We start from the raw sequence: 22,500 nt of genomic DNA, 5'->3' as shown, positions 1-22,500 counted from the left end.
TTACAGTACGAAAAAATATCGGGAACGAAAAATATTAGGGTACGCAAAACTATTTGGGTACGAAAAAAATGGGTACGAATAAACATTTGGGTACGAATTTTTTTGGATACGAAACAAATTTGGGTAAGAAAAAAGGGTTCGACATTTTTTTTATTTGGGTATGGAAAAAATGGGTACGAAAAACAATTGGGTACGAACAAATTTGGGTACGAAAAACATTTGGGAACGAAAAAGATGGGTACGAAAAAAATGGGTACGAACAAATTTGGGTACGAAAAACATTTGGGTACGAAAAAAAAATTGTATGAAAAAAAATGGGAACGGAAAACATTTGGGTACGAAAAAAATGGGTACGAAAAAAAAATGATTACGAAAAAAATTGGGAACGAAAAACATTTGTGTACGACAAAATTGGGTACGAAAAATAATTTGGGTACGAAAAAAATTGGGTACGAAAAAAATGGGTACGAAAAAAATGTGGGTACGAACAATTTGGGTACGAAAAATATTTGGGTACAAAAAAAATGGGTACAAAAAAACATTTGGGTACGAACAAATTTGGGTACGAAAAACATTTGGGTACAAAAAATCAAATTAGAATTGTTTAGGGCGTAATTTTTCCTGCAACTACTACTATCACTACCACCAGTCGCACTACCACTACCACTACTACCAGTCTCACTACCACTACCACTACTACTACCACTAATACTACTACCTCTACTACTACTACTACTACTACTACTACTACTACTACTACTACTACTACTACTACTACTACTACTACTACTACTACTACTACTACAACTACTACTACTTCTACTGCAGCTACTTCTGCTACAACTGCTACTGCTGCTACTCCTTCTACTGCTGCTACTGCTGTTACTCCTGCTACTGCTGCTACTGCTACTACTGTTGCTACTGTTGCTACTGCTGTTGCTGCTACTGCTGTTGCTACTGATGCTGCTGCTACTGCTTTTACTGCAGCTACTACTATTGCTACAACAACTACTTATACTGTTACTACTGCTACTGCTGCTACTACTGCTACTGCTGCTACTCCTACAACTGCTGCAGCTGCTGCTACTGCTACTGCTGCTGCTGCTACTGCTGCTGCTACTGCTGCTGCTGCTGCTACTGCTGCTGCTACTATTGCTGCTGCTGCTTTTATTGCTGCAACTAGATGCCGCTTTTTTTACTTAAACTGAAAAAGTTACTATAACAACTTAATTGCTGATGAAAAAATTACTCCCACACCGGTCGACAAGCGACAATTGCGCGATATATCGTATTGAGCGTCGAGAGATTGTCGTGTGTCGACCTAGTGGTTTTCAGGTGGACAAGCGACAATTGCGCGATATTGGCTCGATATATCGTATTGAGCGTCGAGAGAATGTCGTGCGTCGAGAGAATGTCGTGTGATTTTTTGGTCGACAGGCGACATTCTCGGGATATATCATATTGACCGTCGCATGATTGTCGTGCGTCGTATTGAGCGTCGCGAGAATGTCGAGTGTCGCGCTCGAAGGTCGACACACGACATTCTCGCGACATTCTCTCGACGCTCAATACGATTCGCGACAAATCAGTCGACAGTCAAGATTTTCTGCGATTTTTTTTTCCTAAAACCCAGCGCGATATGCGACACTCAAATATTGATTGTCGCATGATTGTCGCGCGTCGTATTGAGCGTCGAGAGAATGTCGTATGTTGACCTAGGGGTTTTTAGGTCGACAAGCGACAATTGCGCGATATTGGCTCGATGTATCGTATTGAGCGTCGAGAGAAGGTCGTGCGTCGAGAGAATGTCGTGTGACTTTTAGGTCGACAGGCGACATTCTCGCGATATATATCATTGACTGTCGCATGATTGTCGTGCGTCGTATTGAGCGTCGCGAGAATGTCGAGTGTCGCGCTCGAAGGTCGACACACGACATTCTCGCGACATTCTATCGACGCTCAATACGACGCGCGACAATTCAGTCGACAGTCAAGATTTTCTGCGATTTTTTTTTCTAAAACCCAGCGCGATATGCGACACTCAAATATTGATTGCCGCATGATTGTCGCGCGTCGTATTGAGCGTCGAGAGAATGTCGTGAGAATGTCGTGCGTCGACATCCAAGGTCGACACACGACAATCAACTTGGCCCTATCCGGATTCCGCAGGAAACAGGTTTCCTCACCCCAAGATTTGTGTATGAATTTGGAAAGATTTAATTGGAACTTATTGTGACAATCATGTACAAGAGGCATGGTAAAATATTGGTTATTTTATGTTGCTCTTATGTATTTAATAGGGGTTAATTTGGTAAAATTGCGAGCGATAGAATAGATACGGGTAATAAATGAACAACATTTATTAAACTGTGGTGAATCTCTGTGATCATTTCAAGCATCATATAAAACACAGTCCAGTTAATGCATATAAGAAAAAATATATTAAATGCGCATGTAACTAATACTTTTTCTAAACGCAGATAATCAAATGTCCATATTGTTCAGTACAAAATAAAATTGAAAAATAAAGCTTTTTGAAGGTGTTATTACGTAAGGTCTGAGTAGGAATAACTACATCACTTTAACTAATTCCCAGAATTAAAGGAATCACTAATCCAAGGAAGTCAATCCAATTTGCCCAATCACATAGCGATTTTCTAACTACGTCATTCGTTTATGACGATGATCTGACGATCCCTTCTAGTTGGTCGAGGGTGTGGCAATCTAAACGCCTGTACTTTTTAACGTGGCGAATCCATTGTCCACTAAAAACGTGCGTGACCAAGGACATGTATGACACTCACCGCAAAGTACCTACGAGTTCGTATTCTTCTTCTGACCAAATGAAGCATAAATTAGAAATCCAAGAACGGTTGAGTGAATAATTGGTAAGCAGAGAATTCATTTTATTCAACATCTGCATGCCGATATGCGCTTTAAAAATTTGTTTTTCAACATGTATGTTTTTTTTATAAAATAAGTCACTGCCTATTTAATGTGTTCAGTAACCAATTAACACTAGTTGTCTTTCAGGTGCGTATGACTTTAAAGAAAAAGCGGTCGATTGTTTAAATTACCATGCATCAAAACGACGAAACATCGTTTTTTGTCTGGCTATAATAACACAATGCAAATGGAACATTCATTTATATTCAACATGATTTGTTATCTTACTTGGTAAAATTGTACGCTGAGCGATATGTTTTTACTGTGCGAGAAGAATCAGGATTTCTTTATGCCTTGCATACTATGGTAAGTTAAGAATAAAACTGAGCGAGTCGCATGAATGTCAATTATTACATAAAAGTACTATAATGAAATACAACCATACTTTAAGTTGTAGTGGCGTTGATGTAGTAACGATAAAATCATTATAAACAAAGAAATGACATTAAACAGTGAATCAATCTCACCTATTCCCCATACTTGAAATAAATAATATGTGCAATTATCTTCATCGAAAGAACGCTCTGGATTCCAAACATAAGTGTTAAGTGTCCAATCATGGAGAGCACAGCATTAGGCCCACTTGCCAGACTGCCATCTAAACCTTTTGTCTCATTTTCGTCAAGAAGGAGTTCAGTTGTTTCGTAATGGCATCAACCCAAAATATCTATTTAGGGGAGCCGTCTGACGAGCGTGGTGAGACAGGGGAATCCTATGACAAAAGTCAAAGGTGAAATTTGAGTACTTATAAGAGGTGTTCATTTTCATAATAAGTCTAACACAATTGTTGTCAAGCTTTTGCGCTTAAAGTACATCTTGCTTCATATTGCCGTTGATTTCAGCGTCTCTTTTTTACTGACTGCTTCCATCTTTTCTTCGCACTTTGCGCACACCCCTTCTCGTAGTGAAGAAATATTGATATTTAGCACACACGTATTCCAAACCTTCCCCAAAATTGATGGGTCTAACATGTGCTGAGGTTCATCATTGTATTTACTGTCTTCTGTTGTCACTAGAGAGATGTGTAGGTGGTTCGTTATCACGACCCTTAGGTGCTGCAGGTTGTGGTAAGCCGAACTCATCTTAACCCATTTATGCCTAGTGGACTCTACCATCCTTCTAAATTGGATCAATTTATTTCCAAAATTAGGGATGTCGAATATATTTATTTCTATATTTAGAATATTTCTTACAGAAATTCCTGTTAGCAAACAGCGCAGACCCTGATGAGACGCTGCATCATGCGGCGTCTCATCTGGGTCTACACTGTTTGCTAAGGCCTTTTTTCTAGACGCTAGGCATAAATGGGTTAACAGTGAGAAATAAACTGCTCTACATACTTCACAACTTCACTTCGCCAAACTTCAGTGCATGACCTGGTTTCTTACCGATATGATAAATTTAAAAGATATTGTTGTGCAAAAATGGGTATAATTTGGTTACACTTTTTGTGCGCCTGCATGAGTTTTATTTTTGGTTGAAATACAAATACACCAAATTAAAATGATTTTGTTTTGAAAGTATTACAACTTCAAATTTTTCCATTGGAAAGGATAATTTAATTTTTAACATTAAACCATTTATGCCTAGCGTCTAGAACAAAGGCCTTGGCAAACAGCATAGACCCAGATGAGACGCCGCATGATGCAGCGTCTCATCAGGGTCTACGCTGTTTGTTTAAAAAAAATTCTGTAAGAACTATTCTAAATATAGAAATAAATATACTAGACATCCCTATTTTGGAAATAAATTGATCCAATTTAGAAAGATGGGAGAGTCCACTAGGCATAAATGGGTTAAAAAAACACACACTATCATACGTACTTGTAATAATAGTATACAATGTTACACCCAATACGTATACCTGACATAGACGATGTTCTGGTTGGATATATATACATGACATTTCATAAATATTGTTCTTGTTATTTATGGCAAACGGGACTTTGGCACATAATTAATGTTTACTAAAATAGTATCATGTTTTCATGTAATCAATGTACTTCAAGGTCAGTGCATATTGTCTTTAATGGTGTACATAAATGGTTTGTATAAGACGAATACTCAGGTACTGGCGCATGCATATATACAGGTAAACATGCCCCGGGCCAGAGGATTCATGTTTGTGAGTAATTAGATTTGCAGGATTTGGAATAAGAAAAACAGTATGATGACAACAAATATTTGATTTGGTATGGATACAACAGTAGCACAAAGTCATACAGTTTTGCACGTAAATTTATAAAATACCGTGCTTTATATAATTTAAATTGAATGTACTTGACTATGATACTGTAACCCTATTCGATTATATCTATACATTTCATTTAAAATTGTCTTATCTATAACATGTTGAATCGAAATGCAGAGATTCTTCCCTCAAATGGCTATGAATGTGTTCACCTAATTCATTCGCTGTCAAGAAGCGAATACTGACATCATATAAAGGTTTTGCCAAATATAATTTTTATTGAGATTAGTAGACTTAGTTTAATATTACCATTTTGAACAAGGAATTGTTTAATTAATAAAAAATGTATGATCATTACAATAAATAAATAAGCGAAAAAGTTCATTTTCCGCACGTACAAAAGTCCATAACATAGAAGATAAAGGGCAGGATAGACACAACTGCATGTTTGACAATATTAACAAAGCCTTACGCAAGCAATGAGGCATGTATGCCCCATTGTAAAACATCCTACAAATATCAAAGAAAATAATGAAAATGTCAAAACTGTAAATGAAATAATATTAAAAACATTAAACAAATATTTAACAACAATCTATGATATATTAGCTATCTAAACATTTATCAAATATTGAACATGTATCTTAATCAATAACTGAATTAATTCACAAAATACACAAAATTGACGTTGAACATCGATCATCGCTACACTTAGAGTCTTAAGGCTGAGGATGAAAATGATTGTCTTCTGTTGAGCCATCACCTGTACACACAGCTTGTACTGAAGGCGCACATGTTCTATCCATCCATATTCAACATGGGTTGGTGGTTCCTGCATTCCTGGAAGAGGTTCTCTGTCCTTTGGTCGGCTCTTCCACAAGGGCACTTGGAGACGGCACGATGTTGAATCTCTTGTGCATGTGGTGTATACGTCTGTTCAGTTGCTGGCAGCTGTCCGGTGTATGTTTAGTTCTGAACAGGCTGTTGATGATGGTGTACATTTCATATATACTTACTCTGTTATGCTGTTGATCATCTTCCCCTTTCAGCAGTGCCATTTGTCTGCCCCGTCACTTTCGTGTATTCCGGAGTGAGAGGGTATCTACTGGAATACGTAAGCACTTGGTTTGCGTGTAGTTCTCCTATGAGTCGATACAGTTTGTGGGCTGTTGCTGCTTCCAGCACTAACAAAGCATCTATTCCAAAGACTTGGAGTCTTTGTCTACTTTGCTGTGGATTATGTTTGCAGCATGGATCAAGGCTTTCAACATAGGTTCGTAGTTTTATTTCTAAATGGAGGCTCATTGGTGCTGCATCTGTCTGCCACTATCCGTCTGAGTACTGCATGTACACCCCAGGTATCCCTCTCTTTACTGTATCCGTCGCTAACTAATCTGTGTAGGCCCTTATCAATTCTTCATGGGGTCCCTTATTCATGAATGACCGGTGACAGGACTTTCTTCATCTGGTTTCTGTGCTCGACCCTTGTGTTGAGATGGTGCACATGGTGATGGTTCCCTATGTTCTCTGTGTATTTTCCCGGGATGGGGATGCAGTTCGTCTGCATGGTTCAATGGGTCTACATCTGCTGATCCCGATGCTTCATCATAATTTGTTGGATATCTCGGGAAAGAAAACTTGATACGTTCAGTGGTCAAACTCAGAGACTGTTCGCTCTGCTATGCATCCTGTTATCATCTGAGAAAATGACTTCGTGAGCTTTTCATTTCTGTATTTTTACATCACTTTTAGCGTATATCTCACTGTATCGGTGCTGATACTCAAAGCCTTGTTCTGGAACCTGTCCATAGTCTGCAAGGGGACTGGGCAGCCGTCATTCAGGAGTTGGAGATGTGTTCCAAATGAGGCTTTAATGTGAAGTGGTATACCGCCTGGGAGGATCTTGTTGTTGGCTCTCCTTTGCATTGTCGCTAGCTACTGCATGCTAATTAATTTCCGTCTGGTATTTGCCTCGGTGATCTGTAACTTTCGTTTCCATGTCATTCTAATGTCGAATGTAAACTACATTTAGGTATGTTGCTCTTTGTAATGAAGCGAAATGTTGACAGGGAACAGTTTACCAGACTAAACTTTGATGGAGAGTGTAACAATTGTGGCTGAGAATTTCACCTTGTTGACGGTACCGCATCAGTTGGCTGTAAAAGGTGAGATATTATGCAAAGCCAGCTGCATTTCGTATTTTTTGTGGTTGTTGCACACCACTTTTCTGTGCACCAGGAATCAGGTCATTTGCGTACAGGGCTGATTGTACTCCTTTAGATTGCTCTGGTCTGAGACGTTGATTAAAAGTATCCGCACGTTGGCGCAGCAGTACATTTTACCAATTGAGTCCGTCTATAGACACAAGGGTTTTACCGATTATGCAGGTTCACCTAGGTCCGCTAGTGCATGTTTTAACAGATACCACGGCGAATGAGCTTCACAGGGAGCTCGGCCTTCCAAACTTTGTCGAAACTCATCTGTGGGTCTATGACGATAGGAATTGTCAACGTCTGGGCCTGGAATGCGTCTTCTATAACCGGGTCAAGAAGTGATGTCTGCTTTAATCAATCACGACATTTGAATACTGGTAAACAATACAGCAACACTTTGTAACATTTGCCATAAAATACTCCAAAACTGTTGTCATACGATTGTCGTTCATCCATTGTTCCATTATGAAAACAAGACAATCAGATTGCAATTTTTCCATTATGAAAACAAGACAATCAGACTGCAATTTTTCCATACCAATTTTAGAATGCATTATTATACCGACTTCAGATAAAAATTATGTAGACACGCTAATTTACATACTTCAAACCATACCAAAAATTTTGATAGACATATCGAGAGCAAATTAAAATCCTTTCTGGAGAAACACCCATTTTTAGCACTGTTCATAGTATCTGTTCTGCCTACATAATGTTTGAATTGATTCGAATTTCTGTTTCATGGGTTCAAACATTGATTTTGGACGAATTGTTTCGAGTATTCTTTGACCTCCGCAAGCCATTTGATCTTGTAAATTATATACATGTCTTCTGTATGTGCCTTGTGTATACGGAAGATTTATTTGTTATGTATTTCATATCCATCCTTACCTAGTATTTTCAAAACATCTATGTAATTGAGACTGTAGGTTTCGATATCGATTGAATGGTTAGGAAACGTATAGTTCCTACATCGGGTTCCTTTACACGTTGGGTGTGCGTACCAACTCATGTTTAGTTAACAGATTACGCAAGAGTCTCCGTACTAGTCTATGCCCTCTTAACATGCGAGTCGTTTGTCGTCGTCAATGTAGTATGGCTCCATTGGTCGTTGTCGGCTCAGGCACTACTTTTAAATACCCCCAGTTACTCTTTAATATATTACAATGAATCCCGGGTACGAAACATACGATTAAAGGCAGCCGGCCGAATCCGCGATACTTCATAGCATCTTTCCCTAACCCCTGGTACTTTGCAGTATACTTAAGAGTACCCGGGTTACTTTTAAGTAGCACCTAAGCCAAAAATAACCGATCATGGGAGGATTAATTGGTCGTTGTCGACTCAGATACAGCTTCAAAGTACGCCGGGTACTCTTAAGTATACTACAATCTACACAGGGTACGGGAAATACGCTTAAAGGAACACGGCTTTACACCGAGGTACTTTAATTTAAGTCTATGTTTCGTGCCTCAGGTATTTACACCGAGGTAATTTTTATTTTTCGTACGCCGGGTACTTTTACGTATAGACCGTTCCATAATTTAGTAATTACCCAATTATCTCCCCTGAATACTCTCCGCGTCCGCCATTACACTACTGCCAAACAACCGGTAACATATATAAGAGAGCACCGATTATTCAACGGGTGAATTTCTTTCTTTTTGTAAAACTTTTTTGTTTGTCATGCAAATTGTATGAAATAAAGTTTTTCTGCTAGAGGAGATGTTAAGCTAGTGTTATAACAGAAAAATGTTTGAAAAACGTGCATTTTGTAGTTATTTGTCTAGGAAAGTAAACACGTTGACACATTAAAAAAACATTTAATTAAACTAAATGCAATATGTATCATTTGATTATATGCATCAATCTTAAAATCGCGTTATCCTTTGCATTCCAATGTTGAATTGCCCGTTTGTTCTGCATAATCCGATTATCTCGTTTTGATCAGATATTATCCAGACTTAACTAACAACATGGCGTCATCCCGGGGTGTCATAAACCACACTGGGTGGCAGATGACAGTCTGGTCATTAAACACAATTGATGATGCCACCATGTCTTCTCTTTCTGGTAGTATTAAGCAGTCATTTGGTTTAATATTTTACCCCCGACATACTTAACAGTTGCGTTCATTAGATATGTTACATATTGTACAAATTAAAAGTTATGTCCAATATAGAATATCAGAAATTGTACACCGTAAAGATACTAGCCCGTTTAATCCCTGGTTTAATTTATAAAAAAAAGTATTTGATAATTTTAAAATTTACCTAAAAACATAACATTTAACGTATTTAGCGCGTATCGGTTAATTAAAACTACGTCATTTCGTATGAAGATTTAATGTTACGGCAATGCACGAACGACATCATAAAAACAAGAAATTACATTTGACACGAACGGGGGAAATAATGTTTAAAAAAATATTAATATAGATATATGTGTGTTAAAATGTTAGATATTTGCCACTCATACTCACTAGTAACGATTTTTCAATATACATGAATACACAGTTCAAATTGCATCATGTAAAGTTGTGTTTTTCAGTTGTATGTTAATATTCCTCAATAGCGTCATTCTCTGTACAAAACCCATCAAATTAAAATTACATGTAAATACTGTCATGCACTTCGCTTTTAATAGGGCTTTGTAGTACGTTTACTTTCAATGCACCCCTTACACTTTCTATTACTCACGTGTTTATCACACTAACGTACTCATGCCATTCATAATTATATTTTTATAATTAGATGTATTACTATTGTAATTTATTGAAGCTTTTCTGCACAAAATATTACGGCTTATGCATAGAGCTCTTTGTTGTGTCAAATTGTTGGCCTTACAGTCTTCAGATAATCTTTAATTTGATGCTTATGCCGCGTTTTTAAAGTTGCAAATAAATGTATTAATAAATTCGTTTGGCGCTTAATAATATATTTTTGAAATATTATTTAGGTGTTTTTTCGGAGTTTTTTTTGTGTGGATTAATTGACTAAACATTTGGTGTCGTTATCCATATGTTTTGCGTTACTTCAAAGACCTATAAAATACATTTTTTAGTATTTTTTAGCTTTATAGCTGTTAAATGATTCACAGATGCAAATATAGATATATCACATAGATCACATTCTCTTCATCTTCCGAATAATCACATAAAAGATCGTCAAGATCAATATCACTCTCTCATGATAAAAAGCTCGTTTTTTAACGTGACAAAATTCCATCTAAAAAAAAATAAATATAAATCCAAACCACAATTTTTTTCATCTTTGATATCAGTTAGAACAAGAAAAATAATGGAAGGCGTATCAAAAATATCATACCGTACTTAATATAATATGTTATGATTTTGGAATGTAGATTTTTACCAAATGAGACCAATTACAAACAATTAGCGGTAATTAATTGCGCGAGAATCTTTAATAAGTATTAATTAAAATATAAATTGCTTGATGTTGCGGCTATTAACATCAACACAACAATACATGCGTGAATTGTTTGTGAAACGTTAAAAGTAAAATGTCTAATCAAAGACATAGTATGAGCGACTGAACAGATTACAGGACATACCGACCATATGGCATCAACGTGCAAGAATAAACGTTCATAAAAGGGCGCGTAAACAACGTTGACGCCGGAAATGCACGACGCCATTTCCGTTTATAATAAAACATCTGACAATAAAAAATGGCCGCTGATGAAGACCGTGAGGTCGAAAGCTTCGGCAAAAATAATTACAGCGTTTTTGTTTATATATATATATATATATATATATATATATATATATATATATATATATATATATATATATATATATATATATATATATATATATATATATTTACTTTATTACGTGCAAATACAATCAATCATAGTTATACTAATTAACAAGACTATTGTCAGGCAATATAAGTCCCCAACCGGCTCCACCATTGTCAGAAATTCCAGATTTTTTATATATATATTTGTTGCCATAGCAACCACATTTTTTTACGTCGGAACGCAATGAAATGACGTGCATAATGTCCATATTGCCATCTATCCATGTTCCAAGTTGCATGAAACAATATTAAGAACTTTAAAAGTTATCGCAGGATCCAGAAAACCACCATTTTCAGCAGTATTTCTAGTCTATTTGTTGCCATAGCAACCAGAATTGTTGACGTTGGAACGAAATAAAATGACGTGCATAATGTCCATATTGCCGTCTATCCATGTTTCAAGTTACATGAAAAAATATTAAGAACTTTAAAAGTTATCGCAGGATCCAGAAAATCACCATTTTCAGCAGTATGTCTAGTCTATCTGTTGCCATAGAAACCAAAATTTTTTACGTCGGAACGCAATGAAATGACGTGCATAATGTCCATATTGCCATCTATCCGTATTTCAAGTTTCATGAAAAAATATTAAGAACATTACAAGTTATCGCAGGATCCAGAAAAACCACCATTTTTAGCAGTATTTTTAGTCTATTTGTTGCCATAGCAACCATAATTTTTGACGTTGGAGCGAAATGAAATGACGTGCATAATGTCCATATTGCCATCTATCCATGTTCCAAGTTTCATGAAAAAATATTATGAACTTTTAAAGTTATCGCAGGATCCAGAAAAGTGTGACGGACGGACGGAGACAAAACCATAAGTCCCCTCCGGTGAAACCGGTAGGGGACTAATAATCATTGACACACTGTGTGTTGGGCGAAGAGTTCAGAGACTTCATTTGTGTAGCAGGGTCATTCTCTTGTGTTTGCTGGTAGTATTGTCTACTGATAATTGATTGCAGTCATTTGAGAGAACTTTGCCCTTGATTCGTACTGCCTTAGTTCACGCGGTTACATATAAGGAATACAAATCTACGGCTGACTGACACATACCGTGTGAAAATAACTGTAGTTTTGTTTGAATTGAAGTCACGTGAAAGACACGAGTATCCCTTCCCAAAATATAGTATGTCTGTAAAAGCCTATTGTGAATAGGAAATGTATGGGTCGATACGCGATCGATAGAAATATTGACAATTGAAATGCTAGACAATGCATCGTTTCACGGGTAAATAAAGGATGCGTCAATAAATGTGTCATTTGCAAACAAGCCGTGGCATAATGGGTTTTGTAAAATACACAATGGAAATATTTGAAGCGCTGCAAAAACCGCTTTAAAGACAATACAATCTTAAAGAGACTGTCAACCATGAATGACGAAAAAAGAAAAGTTCTGAAATACCATATTTTTTACAATTATTAGTTTATATTGATTAAAATTTCACGAATGGTATATTAAATAACTTGAAAAAAGTTCATATTTTAAGTATATTCGGTAATAAAATTTCGCGATGTGAAATTGAGAGTACATCGCGAAAATAGGTGACATAACGATATACACACTATAAATAACGTAAGAAAATTGATCATTTTATATATAAAATTTACTACGCATGCACAATATGCATTCCTGGGTTTACAACGTGACGATTATGATCAATCTTCTGGCGTTATTTATAGTTAACTAGTAGTTACCTGGTAGACTTACCCAGTAAAATTTATTACTGAATATACTTTAAATATGAAAACCTAATAACCTTTTTTCAAGTTATGTAATGTACCAGTCGGGATATTTTAATCAATATAAACTAATAATTGTAAAAATGACGGTATTTTACAACTTTTATTTTCTTTGTCGTCGTGGTTGACAGTCCCTTTAAATAACAACAAATCAATATTTATTGGTGTAATGTATATATTTGCATTTATATAATTAATAACTTAATTTGTATTTTGCAGATGGATAGCAAAACGTTCATTATGTTTTTGGTCGTTTGCTGGACGTTTGTTGCATTGTCGCGTTTGACAGATGCGCGCGCAGCGTACTTCGATGATATATTTGGTAAGTACCATCTTGCACATTCGCCGTGGATTCCTTTGTCTCTACTGTAACAATATAATCTTAATGAAACCACGTGATCCAACAAGACACGCTGTTAATGGTGACTGTCATAATTCTTAAAATTAAATCTAGACGAGAATTTATTATACAATTTAATACAAAGGTATTAATTCTATAAAGATTAGACATATCAATTGTCCCACTACGTGTGTAATATAGTAGTGTCTTAGTCGAAGCACACGTTTGCCACACTTTGCTAGTTATTTCGCTAGGCTACATGGTATTATGAGATGTATAGGTCACACAAATTGTTACAAAATACTGACTAAATTTTATCCAATCGTAACAGGAACCCGTTCTTAAGTATAGGACAACAAATGTCACTTACCGCGATTTTATAACGATTTTTAAATGATAAAGCTCCAGCCTCAATGTCAAGTAAATGGCAATATTTGTATTCATTCTCTTTCAATAATACGAATTTCCTTTATGTAAAAAATATATTGCTAGTAAAATTCTGTTTGTTGTGAGCTAAAATTAGTATAATTTTGTAAGACAAGGCCCTAACCGTTTGAATCGTTAAAATATATTTTTTTAAACAAACAAATATGCGGCCCAAAAAGGAGTTCGAATAACAGCCATCTATCAATTTCTTCTTAGCGATTCCAAATCCAGTCGTTTAGAATATTTGAAATTGTAAATCGACCTACTCCAAGTGACGCAAGTCCATGATGGGGAGAACGTCACGTTCCGCTACTGATATGTCCATATGTCTGACCACTGCTACACGATTATCAAGTATTTGATATTCCAGGCGGCTGTGCACTAAGGAGTGTCTGTTATTCCTATATTCAGTAACACTTGATCATACGTGCGTTCACATTGTTTACTTTTAACAATATTTCTGATTATTTTCTGTCGCTTTCTATTATGCTCATGCACTACTATGACCAATATTTCTAAGCACGCAATAGTTTGAATACTAGGAAAGAGCATCTCCTTATTGCTATTTTGTCAATTTGTCATACATAAGTAACAGTTTTAATGCCATGATAAATACAAATACCAAGTGCTTTAATTAGCCACACATCCGATTGAGTATTGCTAAACAATCCGACTTTATTGTAACGGATAAATGTAATACTTTCGAATACCCAACAGGACATCACGCAGCGGATCGTTAGTGTGTATATTTATCCACTAGCTTTACAATTTCGATGCTCCAGTTTTTTATCTCCTAAGTGAATTATCCAACTAATTCGTCGTGTGTGTGAGTCTTTACACAAATGTACAGTGTTATAGGTGCTTCCCAATGGGCCCATAACAACACTGGTTCGTCTCTGGAGCAACGAGACTTCTGTATCTTTCATTTTACGCTTTTACTCACCCAACACGTGGTCATATACATGTATGTGGCACTTAGGTTGCATAAGAGGTCAGCTACCAAAGCAGCCTTTTAGTCATTTCTCATTACCATTAATTAAGACTTCCTTTCGATTCATGGATCCACACGGAAGATTGCATAATGTAAAATTAAAACCATTTTTCCATTAGTGGGTCCATTGACGATGTACTAATGCGTTCTTTGTTTTTGCATCTTGTATCTAGACAGACAGAAAAAACGTGCCGACAAATCACTCTTTGTCTTGACCTATTTTTGGACAAATACATCAGATACCCATTATTATATTTGACTGGGTCTCATTGTTAACATTCACAATGACACAGCCCCTTTCCATCATCTTCTAAAAATGACTGATAATGATATGTAATTTATGCAAATTAACGCCACTCAAAACATCGTCTTTGAACCAATCATTCATTAAAGAATTACCTTAAGAAGATTTTAAAATGCATTCATTCTTAATTAAATTTTAATTGTAGTCGACTGATATTAACCTATATTGGAAAACTAATATTTATCAATACAAAATATTAATTAAAAATAATAAGCCATATTTGGGTTGTGTATCGATAAATACAGAACGACGCGACGCCTTTGAATTGAACAAGGGCGATCACCCGAGTTGCTGAATATAAGCTCACATATAGAACAAAATTATTTAAGCAAATTATTGCGATCATAACATCACATGCATGTATTTCCGTTTGAAATTACAATACGATCTCTAGATCATATTAATAAAACAACCCACTCAATTAAGGTGTTTTCTATATTTCTGTAAAAAAATCCGCGCGTGTAATTTTATAATTTGAATATGTTTGTAACTGATTCAGTAATATTATTACATATGAGGGGATCTTTTATAAAGCTATGTAACCCAAAATTTCTTTATTAATAAAATAAACTTACATAGTAAAACTTGTAACTGGTATTAAACAATATTGCGGATTCAAAACCGCCATTTAAACATTTAAACCAAATGTTCCTACATTTATAGAATTGTTTACGTCACAGAACGCTGTTTTGAGCTAAATATGTCAGCATTTGTCGAAAATGCAATTAAAGTCAGAGATGGATTTCATTAGATGACAGTTTGTTTATGCTTCTTGTCGTTCTATTTATGTTTGCAAACGTTTAAAAAGGCAAGATTATCATTACATCGTTTATATACTGTGTATGATATCATACTTTTAGTGAATATATGAAACATTATTGACATGTATTTCCTCTACTTATGGGCATTCTTACTTTAATGTATTAACAAACAAACTGTTTTGTGGTATATGATCAAAATTACTTCAACGCGGTATATATTTTTGTTAGCTAAAGTCTTCAATTAAAATTAATGATCTACCGGTACCAATACTGTCCTCTGTTTAATATAGAATACTTAAAATATAAAACTGCTTTGAATAAATTATATTTGTGCTTCCAGATGACAATCATTCGCTTCAAAAACGCAGCCCTCTGGCCGGGGCACTGGACACGTCGACATTTCAACTGATGAGGTACTGCCTAACACGAGGAAGATTTGACCCTGTCTGTCGACCTCCTGGCCGCGATATCATCGTCGTGAAGTACGAATAGCGCCCGCAAACAAACGGACGCACACCTGCTGGAATATATATCAAGGGCGACAGCTTCGTACATTGGCCAATACATGAGCAATCGTCATTAGATACTTATCGTTTAGTTTTGCATTTACTGATTCGCCTACAGCAAATACGATATATGATATACACCGTCATGAAATATGTGATGTAATTAGTTATGTGCTGGTTCATTTACATTTACCATAGCGGTCTATACTGGTTTAAAACAAACAAAAGCAAGAAGTATGGCCTACAGTAAGGAGTGACTTTGGTATTCAATATAAGCTATGTTGGTTGATAGATTGAATTAAATAAATAACGGTTTTAAACCCTTGCATCAGTTTAAATATAAAAATACGCGGTAAATTATAAACAGTATTGATTTAAAAACAGGAAATATTCAGATAATAAAACAATTAAACATTAAGCACTCAAATTGTTCATATATAACTATATGTTATGCATATATACAAGAGTTTGCCCATTGTTCGTTACTGAATCGGTGTTGGGAAGACAAGACAATAAAAGAACATGCTTTCATTTTACATCAACATGTTCACTGATGAGTTTGCAAGCAAAGAGCAAGTAGGAAGACATTACACTGTTTATTTCAATATATGATTTACATTTGTTTGATATTTTATGTACGTTTGGGCACATTATATTATTTATATACATATTGAACTATCTATATAATGTTAATAAAATGTCATATGTACAATGACGAATGATTGAATTCATTGAAGCCTTTATTTAGAAGCATAACTACCAACAAGGGATGTAGGTTTATATAATTTAAAATTATTTCATTATTAAACATAATGGGTGTAGACGTATTCGGCTGTTGAACGCTCCTATTACCGATAGAATATGCACTGTTGCTCCGATGGATCTGAATCGCTTGCTGCACAGCGTATAAAGGCTCGTGAACAGATTGTAGCAATCTTATTTGAGAAAATCAATCGAAGCTATTTATATAATAATAGTTTTAATCATTATCATACATCATAATCATCATCATCATCATCATCATCATCATCATCATCATCATCATCATCATCATCAGCAGCAGCAGCAGCAGCAGCAGCAGCAACAGCATCATCATCATTATTATTATTATTATTGTTATTATTATTATTATTATTATTATTATTATTATTATTATTATTTTTATTATTATTATTTTAATTATTAATTTTTTATTATTGTGTTGTACATGTATTGTACATGCGTATACTTTACTGAACATGTACACTGTCAATGTTTCATTGTGTTCAAAAAGTTTGGATGTTAGGACATTAAATTCAACAACAACAACATCAACAACATTTATTCAGCAGTAAAGCTTATACAAGCTCATAGCCTACATTATATATGCATTATACAATTTATAAGTAATGGAAGAAGATAGAAATTGGACGATGGTGTTATGAACTGGTTAACATGGTTAGTTATGAAGAGAATACATAATTGCATCTGATATTGCAACTGCACATCTTATATTTACTAATGACTTACAAGACAGACGACTGGAAGAATTTTCACTATTATTTGGAGAAATAAACATTTGTGCATACGAATGTTATATGTGGGCATGTCTGAAATACAATTTTAAGAATCTTATCTACGTGGAATATTTTAAATAAATTACTTTAAACATTTAAGTAAATAACGTAATGCACTGTTTCGTCATATTATAATACAATTCTTTTTGTGTATGTTATGAGATATATACAACGACAACAACAACATCAATTTATCAATGAAGCTAATACGAGTTCATAGCCCTCGCATATGAAAATGAGCATTAATTTAATATATGCAAGAATACAACAAACAACAACATGTATTCATCTATTATGCCTATACAAGTTTATAGTCTTCACATATGAAAATGAGCATTTATTATACATATGTGAGTAAAAAACAGCAACAACATACAGTTATTCATCAATAAAGCCTACACAGGTTCATAGCCCTCACATTTGAAAATGAGCATTAATTATATATTTTTAAGTGATGGCAAAAACACACAAGGTACACATTCCTAGCATGTTTATGTTTCAATTTTACCATTAACATCAAGATTACTTATTGATTACTGATTAAATATAGAAATTACGAATCGAGATGTTGTCTTAAGTTATTTGCTTCGTAAATAAACTTCGCAGTACTTATCATTTCAGTTTTACTTTTGCTGGACATTAATCATGCAAATTTATTTATTGTTGGCCATCTGCAGTAGTGCGGTTTAATAAGTTTTTTTCGTAGGTGTGCATATATTGGACATACTAGTAGGAAATGATATTCATTTTCTATTACGTTCATGGTGCATAATTTACACTTCCGATTTTCTCGTTCGATATTATATTGTACCGCCCCTTTCTATTTCGAGATTATGGGATGATAAGCGGAACCTACTAAGTGCGATTCTATATTTTGTTTCAATTACTTTATCTAAATATGATTCAAGTGTAAAATGGTTTTTAAATAGGCAATACGATGAGAGACGTGGGGAATTTATCACTTCGCTATGCCATGTTTGTGAATAAATATCCATTGTCCTTAGTATTACCGTTATTTGCATCGTTTTTTAACATGTTGTATATACGTCGTATCACGCTGCTTTAATTTGACGATAGTAGTTTAAACCAGTACTTGACAATATTTCTTTTTTGTATTTCTTTGAAAGGAATTCGTCCTAATTCACCGTACAGGGCGCTGAGATTAGTTGACTGATTAACGCATAATATCTTCCTTAGGAACTTCGTGTGAACGGCTTCAATATCGGTTGTTCGCGTTGTTCGCCATATTTCGGATGAGTAGTTTAAGACTGATGCAACTAAAATATCTAAAAGTTTCAGTTTGCTTTTTGCACTGAAATCGTATTTATTGAAGATAGAGAATAACCGATGCACTGGCTTAGAAGCGTGCTCTGCTATACATTTTTGTGTTCTGTTATAACTGAAAGGAAGTTACGACTTCGAGTTTCTCACCGTAAATGAAAATATCGATATCAGTATATCTGGTTCCTTTTTTTCAAAAATTAAAACTTTTGTTTTGGCTGTATTGATTTTTAATTTCCACGTGTTACAGTACGTTTCTATGTTGGTTAACATCTTTTGCAGCGCTACTTGTGAGGTTGCGAAAAGAATTTGGTCGTCAGCGTATAATATTAGAAAGAGTTTTAACTCGTTTATGGTGAATAAGTCATCTATGTTCGTGTCAATGTGTTATAGTATATCATTTACGAACATCATGAACAACAAAGATGAGCTGGCGTCGCCTTGTTTCACGCCTTGTTGAATACTGATGGGGTCTGACAATGTTTGATTAAACTTAATTATTGATTTAACGACACTATACATGGCTCTTAAGGCGTTAACCATTTTGGAGCTTATATTTTTTGTCATTAATTTTTGCCATAGTAGTGTATGATCGATTTTATCATAACATTGTTGATAATCAATAAAAAATTATATAATTTTTTACCTGAATTAATCACTTTTCATATTATTGCATGGAGTATAAAAATACAGTCTGATGTGCTTTTTTCTTTTTGATATCCGAATTGGCAGTTGATAATTTTATCATGTTTGTTTGTCCACTTTGTAAGACGATTAAGAAGTAGTTGCGAATATATTTTGGCTAAAATATTATTTAAAGTTATAACTCTGTAGTTTTTAGCTTCGTTTGGCTTTCCACCCTTAAATATTGGAACTATGTATCCAAGTCCCCAGCTTTCAGGATATTCAGCATTTCTACATAGCTTATTGTATATTGAAAGAAATTGCGGTGCTAATATGTCAAAAGACGATTTAATTATCTCTGCGCTTATATTATCCGGGCCGCATGACTTGTTTTTTTTTTGCTTGAAAACGGCTGATTTTAATTCATCTAAAGTGAATTCTCCATCTAATTCATTGTCAGTTATTTCATCGAAATCTAAGTTAGCGTTTATTTCGGTAGGATCTGTACCTAATAATTGATTGAAGTGTGCGTATAGATCATCTAGTTTTGTACTATTATTGGTGTTTGAGCTCTGCTTATAGCACTGTTCGAGAGATTTCCAGAAGTGTTTTGGATTTGTTGATGCGGTATTTTCAAGCTTTTTTCCTTCCACGTTTTTGTATTTCGCTTTTGCTTTTTATCTTGTTTTATTGTATAGAGTGCGCTTTTTTTACGAAATGATGTCTATTTTCATCTGTTTTTGATTTGTTGAATCTGTTTCTCGCTCGTTTGAAATTATTCTTTGTTACATAACAATTACTGTCAAACCATTTCGGAGACTGTTTTTTATTTTCATTTTTATAATGCTCATTTCGATTAATAGTTTTGCCAAATACTCTGACCGTATTGTTATATATGAGATCTGTGATACATTTTATTTCGTCATTTATATTTTCGTGAGTGTTGGTTAGTATATTTGTATTTTCGTTAAGGGAGGTTTGGAATTGCTCTACCAGACTCGTATTGAACACAATTTTAGTCCTTTCTGTGCTTACGGGTTGTTTATCTTTGTTTCTTGTGATACATTTAAACGAGAAATGAATGGACGCATGATCGGAAAAACACGTCCAGTCGAGTATTTCAAATTCGCTTATGCTTTCAACATCGTTCGCATTTATAATTAGGTAATTAGTTACACTCAAGCCACGTGTTGAGGAAAATGTGAACTGGTTTTCTTGTTGTCTGTTTAGACGACCATTTATAACTATGTGGTTAGTGGATTTACATAAGTTAATTAATTTTTTGCCATTGCTATCAATGACTTTGTCTGGATTATTTCGTACGATCGATATAATATCGTTTGTATTTTCTGTGTTTGTTAATTCTAAAGAGTCAAAATGTTTGTCGAATTTTAAGATATCTGTTAAATCACCTGGCCTAGCATTAAGATCACCAGTGATACATGTTTTACATAACAACCCGTACTTTTCAATTCCTTTTTCTATTTCATCAAAAAAATCAAAATCTTTATCAATTAAAACTTTTGAATTAACAGGTGGGATATATGTATGACTACAAAGCTGAGACACTTGCATGGATTATGTCTTTCAAAACGTTCAACACACTTCATCACCTTATTTTATCGTGACCTTTACATTGGCTTTTGGACTTTAACCCTTTCAGAAGGTCGAAATTCTTGGTCAACATAAAATGACAAGTTTCGACCTACGTTTGACATAATACTTATTTAGATGGACCAATGAATCAATTCTTTAAATTCTTCCACAGGGGACATATTATACGTTTATTGAACACAACATAATTGTGTATGCTACAACTGACTTACGTTGAAGACGCAGACCCGATATTAATTAGTCTTGAAAAGGTATGATACCTTAATTAACTCAGCTCACTTTCTGTGATACCAGGTCACTTTGTGATAGCACACAGTTTCCCCCGCGTACATGGCAAATGTGCATGTATAAAAAGTGTTTGATAGGATAGTATCAAATGATGCTCGATATAAAGCTGTAACATACTAAAACTTTCATAGGAGCATTGCGGAAAAAAGCTCAACATTCAATACAACGCAAATAAGATGTCCAAGACACTTATGTCAGATTTTCTCGACAATTTTGACGATAAATGTTTAATTTATTGAATTTAGATATAACTTGAATTATCCTTATATGTGGATAATCTTTAAGAAAAGAATGTTCGCCGTGACAATATTTGGCTAAATCATGATCATTTGTCTGACTTTCTTTTCAAAATTGTATATATAGCCACAAACTTATGTGTGTACACCTCCCCTTCAGCTAACGAATGAATCCCGTTAAAAACTTCTTAGTTGACTGACCTTGATGTGTAGATCGCACACAACTTCGCAAAAAATTGGCTGCGGCGAGTTTGGCAGAATATTTGCCCCATGTATATGTTTTTCCTGAATAGAATATGTAGTCCCAAAATACTGTTTTTGAAACTCCTTTTAAAAACTGGGTTGATCTCGCTTAATCTTTCTCAATTGAATGACCTTAATGTGTAGATGATCTTAAAAAGGACATTTGGCAGTGAAACATGTCAGAATCCTGGCTCTTGTTTCTTTGTCTTTTAATTAATGTATAGTCCCCACATTTTGTATTTTGACGCCCCGGTTGAATCATGCTCAAATTAAAAAAGTTTTTTGAGAGAACGCACAATTTCTTTCATGGTATTAAAGCGGCCGTCCAACAGATTGGTAAGTTGACAAAATTATAAAAAGGTGTTTCAGATTCGCAAATTTTCGTTTTTGTTATGATATTTTTGAGGAAAT

The 22,500-nt window shown here is 34.9% G+C and overlaps 2 protein-coding genes across 2 annotated transcripts in view; one reads left to right on the top strand and one right to left on the bottom strand.

Moving 5' to 3' along the window:
- Positions 1–22,500, top strand: part of LOC127833219 (uncharacterized) — a 1,273,891-nt gene that overhangs the window by 748,311 nt on the left and 503,080 nt on the right. The window lies entirely within an intron of this gene.
- The window catches only part of LOC127833225 (uncharacterized), a 9,177-nt gene continuing 4,230 nt past the window's right edge, over positions 17,554–22,500 (bottom strand). Inside the window, exon 2 of the mRNA XM_052358383.1 lies at positions 17,554–22,500. This exon is cut by the window's right edge and continues 1,683 nt beyond it. The gene's annotated coding sequence lies outside the window, so the exon portion shown is untranslated.

Source organism: Dreissena polymorpha, chromosome 6 (genome assembly GCF_020536995.1).
Source record: "Dreissena polymorpha isolate Duluth1 chromosome 6, UMN_Dpol_1.0, whole genome shotgun sequence".
NCBI classification, from domain to species: Eukaryota; Metazoa; Mollusca; class Bivalvia; order Myida; family Dreissenidae; genus Dreissena; species Dreissena polymorpha.
This window is presented reverse-complemented; position numbering and strand designations above follow the sequence as displayed.